Below are 11,797 nucleotides of genomic sequence, written 5' to 3'. Positions count from 1 at the left end.
TACTTGATAGAAAATCATCAACCTTACTGTGTAAATGTATATGTCTTACTATTTACTATTTCCATAGATAAGTATGAGCATGCAGTGCTGGTGAATTTGTCAGAAAGCTACATCTTATATGGGATTATACCCCAACCAGAAGGGAAGTGTGAATTTCCAACTTTCCAATACATTTTGAATGCAACGCAGGTATGGATTGGTCTCTGTGAGTACTCTGCCTTGTTTGAATGCTCCTTATATTCTTCCAATATATATATATATATATATAAATATAAATATATTGGCTAAACTGGTTCACTTTGACTGTATTCTGCAAATACAGGTTTAAGTTTCTTTGCAGAATCTGAACAACAAATAAAGGTGCATTTTGTAAACTGTGTGGGCTTTTGTTGAATTAATCTCTACAGAAACAAAAGTAGTCTTGAAATCCGTATTTCATAATCTCACCTGTCACACAATTGATGAATTAGCACTCGGTAATCAGAAAAAGTACAGTAGTTCATTGTTTATTGAGCATACTGGTGCATATTGTTTGGAAAGACAAATGGGAATATATCATGAAAGAAAATGAGATTAGCCTTGTGTAGTTGAAACACAAAAACATATCACTCAAGCAACACAATTCACGTACAGTATCCGTACTCTACACCTCGTCTAATCTTATTCAGGGTCACAAAGAGGTTGGAACCTTTCCTTGCTAAAACTAGGGGAACACAATAAAGAGTACACAATGCTTGAGCAAATGCAGCCACACAGGTGTAGTAAGTGTCATTAATAAGAAGATTAACTTTGTGCTCTGCTGTGTACAGGGCATCAGGAGAGAGTAGGTGAATGGGTGCACTTCCTCCAGCGTGTCAACATCCACACCAGTGAGGATCTGCAGTGAAAAAGCACATTATATTAGAGTTGGATACAGCTGTGAACTTTGTGCAAATACGCTCAAACCCCTCAGCCTACCTGAGACACTGATCGTCTCATTGACCGTCACAGTCTTCCCTGTGAATGTGTTCTCAGCCTGACAACTGATGGTCTCTTTGGAGACGTGGCGGTTCACGGTGATGTCCATAACACCGCCCGTTATAGTCTTCCCGTACAAAGTCCACTTGAAGTTGCAGGAAGGGGTGCACTCAGCCGAGCACGTAAAGCTCGCCGTTTCCCCGATTTCAAGAGTATCTGGTCCTGAAATGATCACATTCTTCGGTCCGTCTGTAAGAGAAGAGCCACAAATACAAGCCACAGCATGCTGAACCATCCAAAAACCTTGGTCATCAATCGTTTTTAGGTGGACTCATTTCTTACTTTAACATTTGCTTACCAGGCACCACCACCGTGGTCTCAGCTGTTCTTCTTTTCTGTGTCACTGAGTTGAATGCCACACAGATGAGGGCAGCCTCGTATGGAGGTGTTACAGGTGTGAAAGATATGGAGGCATTTGTAGCCAGGAGCTTGCCGTGGTAAAACCAGCTGATGGAGCAGGCTGGGAAGCAGTCAGTTGCACATTGCAGTTCTGTAATGGATCCAGGCTGAACGAACATCACCTCACCCACCAGTTCTTTGTTGGGTTTCTCAATAAGAACCTCCTCTGGCCCATCTGGATAATATAACAAAACGTATTGAATACCATTTCCTTGAAACAATATATTTCCATATTATGGGACGATTGAGAGAAGATTGATACCACTGTATTTGTATGCTAAATATGCAGCTGCTGAATAGCTAGCTTAGCATAAAGACTGGAAGCTGGAGGAGATGGCTAGCCTGGCTCTGTCCAGGGCAAAACATTGGTTTTCATGACCCTGGTATACTCACAGTGTACTTGCATCAGGTAGCCAACAGACAGAATTGGGGTTCCACCCTCAACTACTACCAATGTTTTGTAGGACACGGTGCGGTTCCCTTTCTCTACTACCAAACATTGGTATACCCCTCCATCTGCTCGTAAGAGAGTGCTGAAGGTGATTGTGGTGTTGTCAGGGGAGAAATACACTCTTTCCGACGCTGGCATTAGGAGGTCATTCTTGAGCCATGTAATAGAGGTTGGGTCCTGAGGGCCAACACACTGCAGAGAGAAAGGCTTGTCTGCAACCGGCAGGGCCTCGGAGGTGGGACGCACTGAGAATGGGTCTGTGCAGAGAGAATATCAAAATATTAAGTGGTGGCAAAAGTGATGAACACTGTTTACTCTGGTCACAACGAGGGTGTAGCACCAAAGTCTGGGCTCTATACATAAGCAGTCTCTGTGGGCCCCCACTTTGATTAAATGAGGTTTGCAGTTAGTTAGCTAGCTAGCTAGCAATAGCAGCTGTGTCGATCTTAGTTAGGAAGCTGCTAGCTAGCTGTCGTTTGCTAATAGCTAGTTGACCTTTCTTTTGAAATAGTGAATCGACAGTTGTTTTCCTTAGATTTGTTTTTCCTCTCTTTCTTTTCTCTTTTTTCTCTTTTGAGACCAAGACTTTACTTTCTTGAGGGAAGACATTACGAACTCACTGGTCAGTAGATTGGCTGAAAGATTCCCATGGGCGTGTACCTATGTTCCCCAGGTCCTATGTTCCCGAGGTCCTATGTTTCCCACTTTGTAGGTGACCGGGGAACATCAGACCCTATTTTAAGAAAAGGGTCAGATGTTTTCCCGGTCTGTTATTTTTTCCACAATCATTACCCAATCCCTCTGTAATAATAGGTTTATGTAGACCCTAACCCTGACCCTAACCGTAGATCCTAAACCTAACTAAATGCTACATTGAATCAGAGGAGGTATAGGCTTATGCGACCCAGGAACATATTACCCTTACGGGGGAAAAGGGTCCTATGTTCCCTGAGCGGGGAACATAGCTATGACCCCATTTCTCGCGCCAAGTTGTTATGGACCACAACCATTTTGCGCCTTTTGTAAGGAGTGAAAATGTTTTTTTTAACTACCATAGGGGCATCCAAGAGACCACTTTTGCAGCACCCCGAGCCCACCAGTACCTCTGGAAGCAATATCACAAACTCACCCATGACAGTAAGGTTCATAGTGGTTGTGATAGTAGCGTTAGATGCCGTGTTTGTTGCCTCACAGGTCAGAGGCTCAATTTTAGAGTAGTAACTAACAGTGATCTCCAGGCGCTCGCCCTCAAAGGTCTTCCCCATGAACTTCCAAGTGAACGCACAGGACGGATTGCACATGGCAGAGCATGTGTACGTGTACTGTTTTCCAATCGCCACTGCACTGTCACCAGTGATGGTAATGTTGGATAAACCTACAGAAGGAGATGACAATAGACATTTCAATACATCATGTTCATTTTTACAAGGTTACATCAGAACGTGCGCAATTGGAATCCAAAAAGTGGATTTTCCGTAAAAATTTAATTTTAGGACAAATTCTATCACACAAGAGTAGTCAAAATGCAATTAAGGATTACTACAATGTCTAATGATGGCTTCCAATTTTATACAGTTGCAAAGTGGGATGGGTGAAGTGTTTTTTTCCTCATTCTCGTTTCAATTTGATCTTTGAACCATATCTTCAGTGTTACTTAACACAGCAACACTCGGGACTCTCCTGGGTGATGTAACGATCCTATATGTTTGTGAAATGGCCCCAGTTTTTAATTTCAACTTAGTTTCTGAGAAAGATGGGTTTTTAATTTCAACTTAGTTTCTGAGAAAGGTGGATGGAAACAGTACAATAGCCACGAACTTCGGCTGCTGTTGCTACAGTATGGAGAAAAGACTGGTCAGAGGTGGCCAATTCACCAAAAGTTACCTTTGGAGACGTAATTTGTGTATAGCTTAAGGTTTTTATGTACACAGGCTTGTATATTCTACTTTGTATTAGAGAACTAGATATTTTCAAATGCAATTCTTATTCCTTTGTATTGATTATTTGACTGGGAGAGTTTCATCATCATGATCAGCCCACAGTAGAAGTGCTCCAACTGGGAATTGTATATGGGAAAAATATATTTCCAGAATCAAGGTTGTCTGAAAGAGCTGCTCCCATTTCAAAACTCTATTGATTGTAAATTCTCATTAGAGGGCCATTTCTTTTACATACTTGCCACCGGCAGCTGCAGAGCCTTATAGATGTAGAGGTTTGAGGCGGTGTCCTGAGCCTTACAGACCAGAGTTTCGGAGAGGGCATTACTGGCAGGTGTGACAGAAATTGTGCTGCCTTGTCCAGTAGTTATCTCCCAAGGCACCTCTTCCAAGGCAAGTGTCCACGAGTAGTTGCAGGAGGAGTAGCAGTCAGCCGAGCAGGTAAAGTTGGATGTAACTCCTGCAGTCAGAAAGGCTGGGCCGCTGACATGTATATTAGATGGTCCAGCTGAAAGGTTGTAAATTAGTTTAAAGTGTTCTTCCTTTAAAAAAAGAAAGAAGATGAGCTTGTTTTCAGTTTTTTAAAAATTACCTATTAATTGCAGCGTCTTTTGGGCAGTGACTGATATCGTTGTAGTAGGATTATTTGCTGTGCAGGTCAGGTTTTGTGTTGGCTGTTGTCCCCCAAACTGCAAGCTCAGCTTCGGGCCCTGATAGATGCGTTTCCCATCGGTCCAGGTGAACTGGCATGGCGGGTAGCAGCTGGCTGAGCACTGGAAATCATACATCATTCCCACAGTCGCTATGTCGACCCCGCTGATCACCACAGAAGAAGGCCCGTCTGTGGTTGGAGGTAGAACAGATGGATAGACGAGTCGCCCTCTTTAAAAATGTCATTCACTTACTATTTAATGGGTTTTTTTTGTTCAAAAATATTTTTCCAATAAGAAGTTATATTTATTATACTTGAATTGAAGTTTGAATGAATCTATAATGTAAATATACATATGTACATTGTGATTCAGATGAAATGCAGCTTGATCTTTGCAAAGAGGGAACATTTCCATAATTACTATCAGACATTTTATGTATTGTACAGATTAATTTGCATAGGGCATCTGGGGTCATTCTGAGGGGTGAGGTGAGGAATTAAGAAATCTAGTAGGAGGCTGGAGTTGAACCACTGCTCTTTCAAATTAAAAGGAGCCAGTTGAGGTGGTTTGGTCATCTGGTCACACCACCTCCTTGCAGGGGAATTGTGGGCATGTCCAACTCAATGGAGGTCCTGGGCAGACTTGTAAATTGCCTGGGGGATTACATAGCACATCTCACTTAGAAATGCTTTGAGATCCCACAGAAAGAACTTGAAGGAGTGGTTGGTGAGAAGCTCATCTTGGCTACGCTGTTACCACCATAACTGTGACTCAAGCCCAGTTAAGTAGCAGAGGATGAATGGGTGGGTTGTGATGTCATTAGATACAACTGTCAAATTAGCAACAGAACAAAATATTGTAGCTTTTAAAAATGAAAATAAAATAAAAATTGAATGGCTGTAAGATATGGTGTTTAGTGCTTAACCCATGTAACATGTTTAAGTAATATCTGATACAGCTCAATATCAGCCACTATTGAAGTGGAATACTTGATATTAGTTATGCATATACATGTTTTCTGTGGGGGGGGGCATGTAAATAACATCAACTTGCATAAATGTTTTAAATCAGTATGACATATAATAAATGTGATAATGAACAATCATGCATTACAGCTAATAAGCCTGATTGTGAACTGCGACGTATATGGTGACATTTTGCATCCAAGCATGCTCCTTTTCTCGCACCATGTTGCTACACAATCATACAACATCTCGCTTCTACTGTTGTCTACTAAAGGGCCTTTCAGACCAAATGTGATTGGAGCTGAGCTCACGTCTATCATGCCCTGCGATGAGCCTTGTATACTCACAGTTTACATGCATCGTGTAGCCAACAGACTGGATCGGGGGCCCCCCATCTGCCACCACACATTGGTATAAACCTTCATCTGTCTGCAGGAGGGGGCTAAAGGTGATTGTTGTGTTGTCAGGGGATAATCGCACTCTTTCAGAAGCTGGCATTGGGTGTTTGTTCTTCAGCCATGTAATGGAGGCTGGGTTCTGAGAGCCGACACACTGCAGAGCGAAAGACTTGCCTGCCACTGGAGGGGCCTGGGAGGTGGTACGCACTGAGATAGGGTCTGTGCAGAGAGAATATCAAAATATCAAGTGACAGACTATCCAAAAAACCAAGCATGACTATGAAAGACATGTTGGATAACCGCGAAACCATTTTTTAATTTAAAAAAAATCAACATGGGAGCAATATTACCGACTCACCTATGACAGTAAGTTCTACAGTGGAGGTGGTAGTGGCATGAGATATAGTGTTTGTTGCCTCACATATCAGAGGCTCAATTTTAGAGTAGTCACTAAAAGTAATATCCAGGTTATTTTTAAACTTTTTCTTTTCCCCCTGATGCAAGATGGGTAGCTGGATTTGGTCACCATGGAAAGTCTTCCCCATGTACCTCCATGTTAATCTGCAGGACGGGACGCACGCGGCATAGCATGTGAACGTGTACTGCTTCCCCATCGTCACTGTGCTATCACCAGTGATGCTAACGTCAGATATGCCTAAAGAGGGAGTTTGAGAAAAAGAAGTTTGAATGAACTATACTCATTTCACAAAGTTAGGAACATGAATTTAAAGTGTCAAAATCAGAGGTGCATTATTAACTGAAATTTCACAAATCAGGCTTTAATCTCAAACATGTAATCCAAAAGTAATATATTAAACTGTTACCGTATCAGAAAATTGTACAAAATGGCAATTAACACACAGAAGTGCAACACAATTGCAATAGAATTTGGATCAAACAAGTTCACTGACTTCCATATGTATAACCAAACTGCTTAAACAGTAAGTACACACAACCAGAGTGGTTGATTTCTAATGTTTCTTATTTATTCTCATTTGAGATTGATTTCTTTTACATACTTGCCACTGGTAGTGACAGAGTCTTAGAGATGTACAGATGTGAGACGGTGTCCTCAGCCTCACAGACCAGAGTTTCAGAGAGGACAGTACTGGCAGCTGGAGCAATAGAGATGGTGTTGCCTTTTGCAGTATGTATTACTTCCCCTTCCCAGACAACAGCCCATGAGAAGCTGCAGGAGGGGTAGCAGTTGGCAGAGCAGGTAAAGGTGGATGTAGCTCCTATAGTCAGAAAGGCTGGGCCGCTGATTTGAATGTTCGATGGCCCGGCTGGAAAATTTTGAAATACATTTGGTTGGAGGAAGTGCTGCTCGGGGAACCTATACATTTGAATTAATTTAGGTCATTCGTACCCGTCACTTTCAGAGTCTTTTGGACGGTGGCTGACCTCCCTGTTGTAGGGTTGAACACTGTGCAGGTCAGGGTCTGCGTTGGGACTCTCTGCAGGAGCTGCAGGCTCAGCTCGGGCCCCTGAGAGGTCACATTAGCCCAGGTCCAGCTGTACTTGCAGCCCGGGTAGCATTTGGCCTTGCAATGGAAACCATATGGGATTCCCACTGTTACTACATCGACCCCCTCGATCTCCACTGAGGACGGCCCGTCTACAGTGGTGAGGTAGAACACACAAAACCTTTTCCAATGAAAAAATAGTTAAGGAGAAGTGAAGCCTATGAAGACTATGAAAAACAGAAAAATAGTTTGAAAAGAGCAGAGAAAGCGTTGATTTTAAGACTTTTTAAGACATCTGAACATTATGGGTAAGAATCTGAAGTAGAAGGTCTTACATGCGATTTCCCCCACAGTTCCCCGCTTCTCAGTTTCACTGGCAGAAAAACCTTGAATATGAGATGAGAGAAAACAAAGACATCATTAAGCCTGTGAATGTTCTCATTTGTCCAGGTCATCGTTATCCCTAAAGAAATTTCAGTCAAATGCAACTGGACTTGGACGTTTCACCTCTCATCCAAGAGGCTTCATCAGTTCATGTACGCATCTGACCAGGCTTTTGACTCATATTTATTTGGGGTAACAACATCATTCATTTTCTGGCAGCGAATACAACACTGCAAACCAAATCATACAAAAATATTGTAATTACATTTTCAGTATAATAAAGAATGTCTAAATATTATGATTTAACTGATAATTCTGCTAAAATGCTGATTAATGCGAGCAGATGATCCAGCAGGGGATGGGTCTCTTACCTGCCAGGCAGGTGAACAGCAGCAGCAGCAGCAGACAGGCTGAGTGATGATCCATGGTGCTCCAGACAGACTGAATAGCTATCCACACTCTTATAAGCACCCACGGTCTTATAATGCATGGTGGGGAAGAGGCCTTGCCCACTGTTATCACCTGCTCGTACGAAACAGACAACAAATGAGCTAATGTTACTGGCAAAGGTGGCAGCATGTAGGTTATCAGCTGGCTTTATTCTCTGCGGAGGGTGTGCATGCAAGCAGCCAACATGTTGTGTGGTGTTTGTCTTCTGTGGCTTGGTGTTTCTTTTGTACTTGCACACTTGATCCAGGTCAGACAATACGTCTCTCTCTGTTTTTCATATCTGCCTGCTGTCTGCAGATGTAAATAAAAAACTCAATTTATCACAGCGTCTTGATAGTATACAACACCAGCTGCCTGCCAGATCTGATATGTTGGGATGTTTCTTTTGTAGTTCTGTTAATGTATTTACTTTTTATTAATATTTCTGCTGTATGTTGTCGTACAAATGTATGTATTGTCAACCTCAATAGAGGAAAGCAAGCTTTTCTCCAGAAAAAAAAAAAATTTGATTTGATTAATGTTTCAGTTACTGTCAGAGTCCCTTTACCCTCTCTACTACTATATCCCAATTAAAAGCAGTGCAGTGATGCATGTGTAAAACAAACTTTAAATGAAGCGAATATGACCAAACCACAGTGAAGCACTTATCAGAAAGTATTTGTCGGTGTACTGATATGAACCCTGGGCGTGTCCTCTAACTGTCACTGCTATTTGCCAAAATAAGATTACGGCAAACATGGACCTGAAGTGCGTGAAAGTATTGAACTGATTGCATTTAACACACAACACATTTAAAAAAGAATTCCCCTGTGAAAATCGCAAATGCTTTTTAAATGCCGACTCTGGTTTGAAATGAGCCTTCTCTTTCTGTATAATCACAGCACTTCTCATTTGACTTCTCAGTGGTGTACCGTCACTATCCAACCTGCAGGTGGAGCTAAGGCTGAATTAAGACCATCTGATCAATTTGAAGTCTTCTCAGGAGCAGGTTAAAGCCTCTTCACACAAGTGTTCTCACCAGTTTTGCCTGATTATACCTATTCTCAAGACTGTGTGGTTGTGAACAAATGTAGCTTGATTAACATCTTCTTCACTCTACTTTTTGGGAATCAATTACAACTTTATGATTTTTATTAGGTTTAGTGACTTTAGGTCATTTCCAGCACAGATCCACCCAACAACATGAGCACAAGTCTAACTGAAAACACCCATGTCTAGTCCTCAAGTATGGATCTAACACTGTTTAGCACATAAGAAAAAGTGTCTTAGTCCTGTGGTAAAATGTCATCAGTGCACTTTATTTATAGGCATCAACATTTCAGATGTATCAATGTAGAAGGATCTTACAAATGTCTTCACAATTCACAACACATTCTGACATTACACATTTTACACACTTTGATGTTTAAGTGCTCTTCCACGCCTCTTACTAGAAAGTCAAACAGGGTTCAGCCTACGGTCAACATGCAACACAAGTGGAGAAGAATAGTATGCAGTGTGTGATGGCATGAGTCATGAATTTCCCACAATTCAACAACCTTTATTCATCGCAAATTCATTCACAGAAAGACATATCAGACAGACAGAGACAAAGAGAGAGATGATTTCCATCACGGCAAGAACAAGTCTGTACTTGCCAATACAGCTTAAATAATTGCACTAAATTCTAAGAAATAAAACAAACTACAATTAACAGTCTATACATATTAATAACATAAGTAATATGGTAAGGGAAGATCCATAAACTTAAGAATAACATTTAGAAAGCAATAGAAAAAACATGTTGCTGTGATCACAGTGTGAAAGCAGCAGAAATGATGAAGGCCGACAACATCACAGCTGAGGTGTCTTCAGGACGCGTGGACAGGTTGTGATCTGACCCTGAACACAAGAAAAAAGACAAATACCTGTCAAAAAACAGCAGACTGTAAATATGATGTATAAGCACATTAACCATTTTATGTCCAACCTGTGATTTTGACAGTTTTTAAGGCTGTAGTTGCCTTCCTTGAAGCTGTGTTTTGTGCCTCACACTTGAGAGTGACAGATTTACGTGGATGATCCACTGTTATCTCCATCGTGTTGCCCCTCACAGTCTGACTGCCCACAGACGACACGTAGCGACAAGAAGGCAGGCATTCTGCAGTACACACAAACTTGTACTTTTTTGCAATTTCTATTGCATCGGGGCCTTGGATCTTTACCTCTGATGGACCGGCTGAAAGAAAGATAGTGAGGCTAGATCACTGTTGAGAAAAAGCTCATGAATTTTACCATCAATTTTGTGTGAAGGCTTTTAGGTGATCTAACACTCCTTCAGTAAGCCATATGGAGGTCCAGTGCTGATGGGGAACAACAGATAGTTGCATTTCTAAATGTTGGAATTGTCTGTCTCACAAAAGATTTCTAATTTATATCAACTGATGACTGAAAGTACTAATTTCTACATTGATTAATCGGATTGATTTTGTCTGTAGGTGTTAGCTTATTAGCTAACTAGTACCTAGATCACTAGTTGAAAACATAGTTTGATATTTTGGGAAATACGCAATTTTGCTTTCTTTCAGAGACTTACATAAATGAAATAAACATGTGAGTGGTATTAATTACAACTTTTATCCTGCAAATGTAAAGCTGCAGCCAGTGAGCTTAGCATAGCTTAGCAAAACTGTCTGGCTTAGTCCATAGAAAACAAAATCCGCCTACCAGCATCTCTAAAGTACACTTATTATACCTTGTCTGTTTCATATGAACCAAAACCAAAGTCTACATAGTTTCATTATCACTGCCAGGTAGCTAGGCAATCAGCAGAGACTCCAAGTCACCGATCACGGCAAAGAAAAAGTTCGGAACATAACCTCCCATAAAACCACAACTTGTCGTTCCACACTTGGGTTTTTCTACAGAACAAACAATTAGTGAGCTTCAGAGGAAGTTTCTTGTGTTTCCAGTCCTTTTACGTTGTTATGCTAAGTTTACTGTCTCCTGGCTGTAGCGTCATATTTACCGTACAAACAAGAGAATGGTAGAATGGTTTCATTTTTTTCATCTAACGCTCAGTAAAAAGCCAATAAGCATATTTTCCAAAATGTTTCTTTATTTCTAGGAGGCAAAATGGAAGCTAATATCAGGAAAGAGGTTTCCAAGTCCAGGACCTAGTGAACAGTAAAGCTTTTGACTTACATATCACAGCTACGTTTAGAGTAGCAGCGACAAACAGGCCAGAAACACGATTGGTGGCTTTGCAGATGACCATTTTGGAGTTGTCCATCTCCCGAGGAGTGATAGAAATCACATTTCCCTGTCCACTAATCCATGGGCCCTCATCTAGCTTCCAGGCATAGGTACAAGATGGCCGACAGTAGGCGTGACAACTGTAGGTGTGGCTCACTGATGGATTCATCAAATCAGGGCCAGTGATGGAAACATTGGCAGGTCCAGCTAGAAAGACAGATAGTTATTAAAAGGGAAACACATTCACAAAGCCCAGAAGTTGTGACTATAGGACAATCCTTCATACACAAACCCTTACATTATCTATAATTAATTAAATAAAGAAAACAGCCATCCCTTACCTAGCACTTGCAGTTTCTTTGTTGTGGTGGCAGTCCCTTTATCATCATCTGTGGCTGTACATGTCACTGTTAGGGCCTCCACCCAACTATTAACAGTGAAGG

Source organism: Echiichthys vipera (assembly GCF_963691815.1).
Source record: "Echiichthys vipera genome assembly, chromosome: 20".
NCBI classification, from domain to species: domain Eukaryota; kingdom Metazoa; phylum Chordata; class Actinopteri; order Perciformes; family Trachinidae; genus Echiichthys; species Echiichthys vipera.
Note: the sequence above shows the minus strand (reverse complement) of the source record.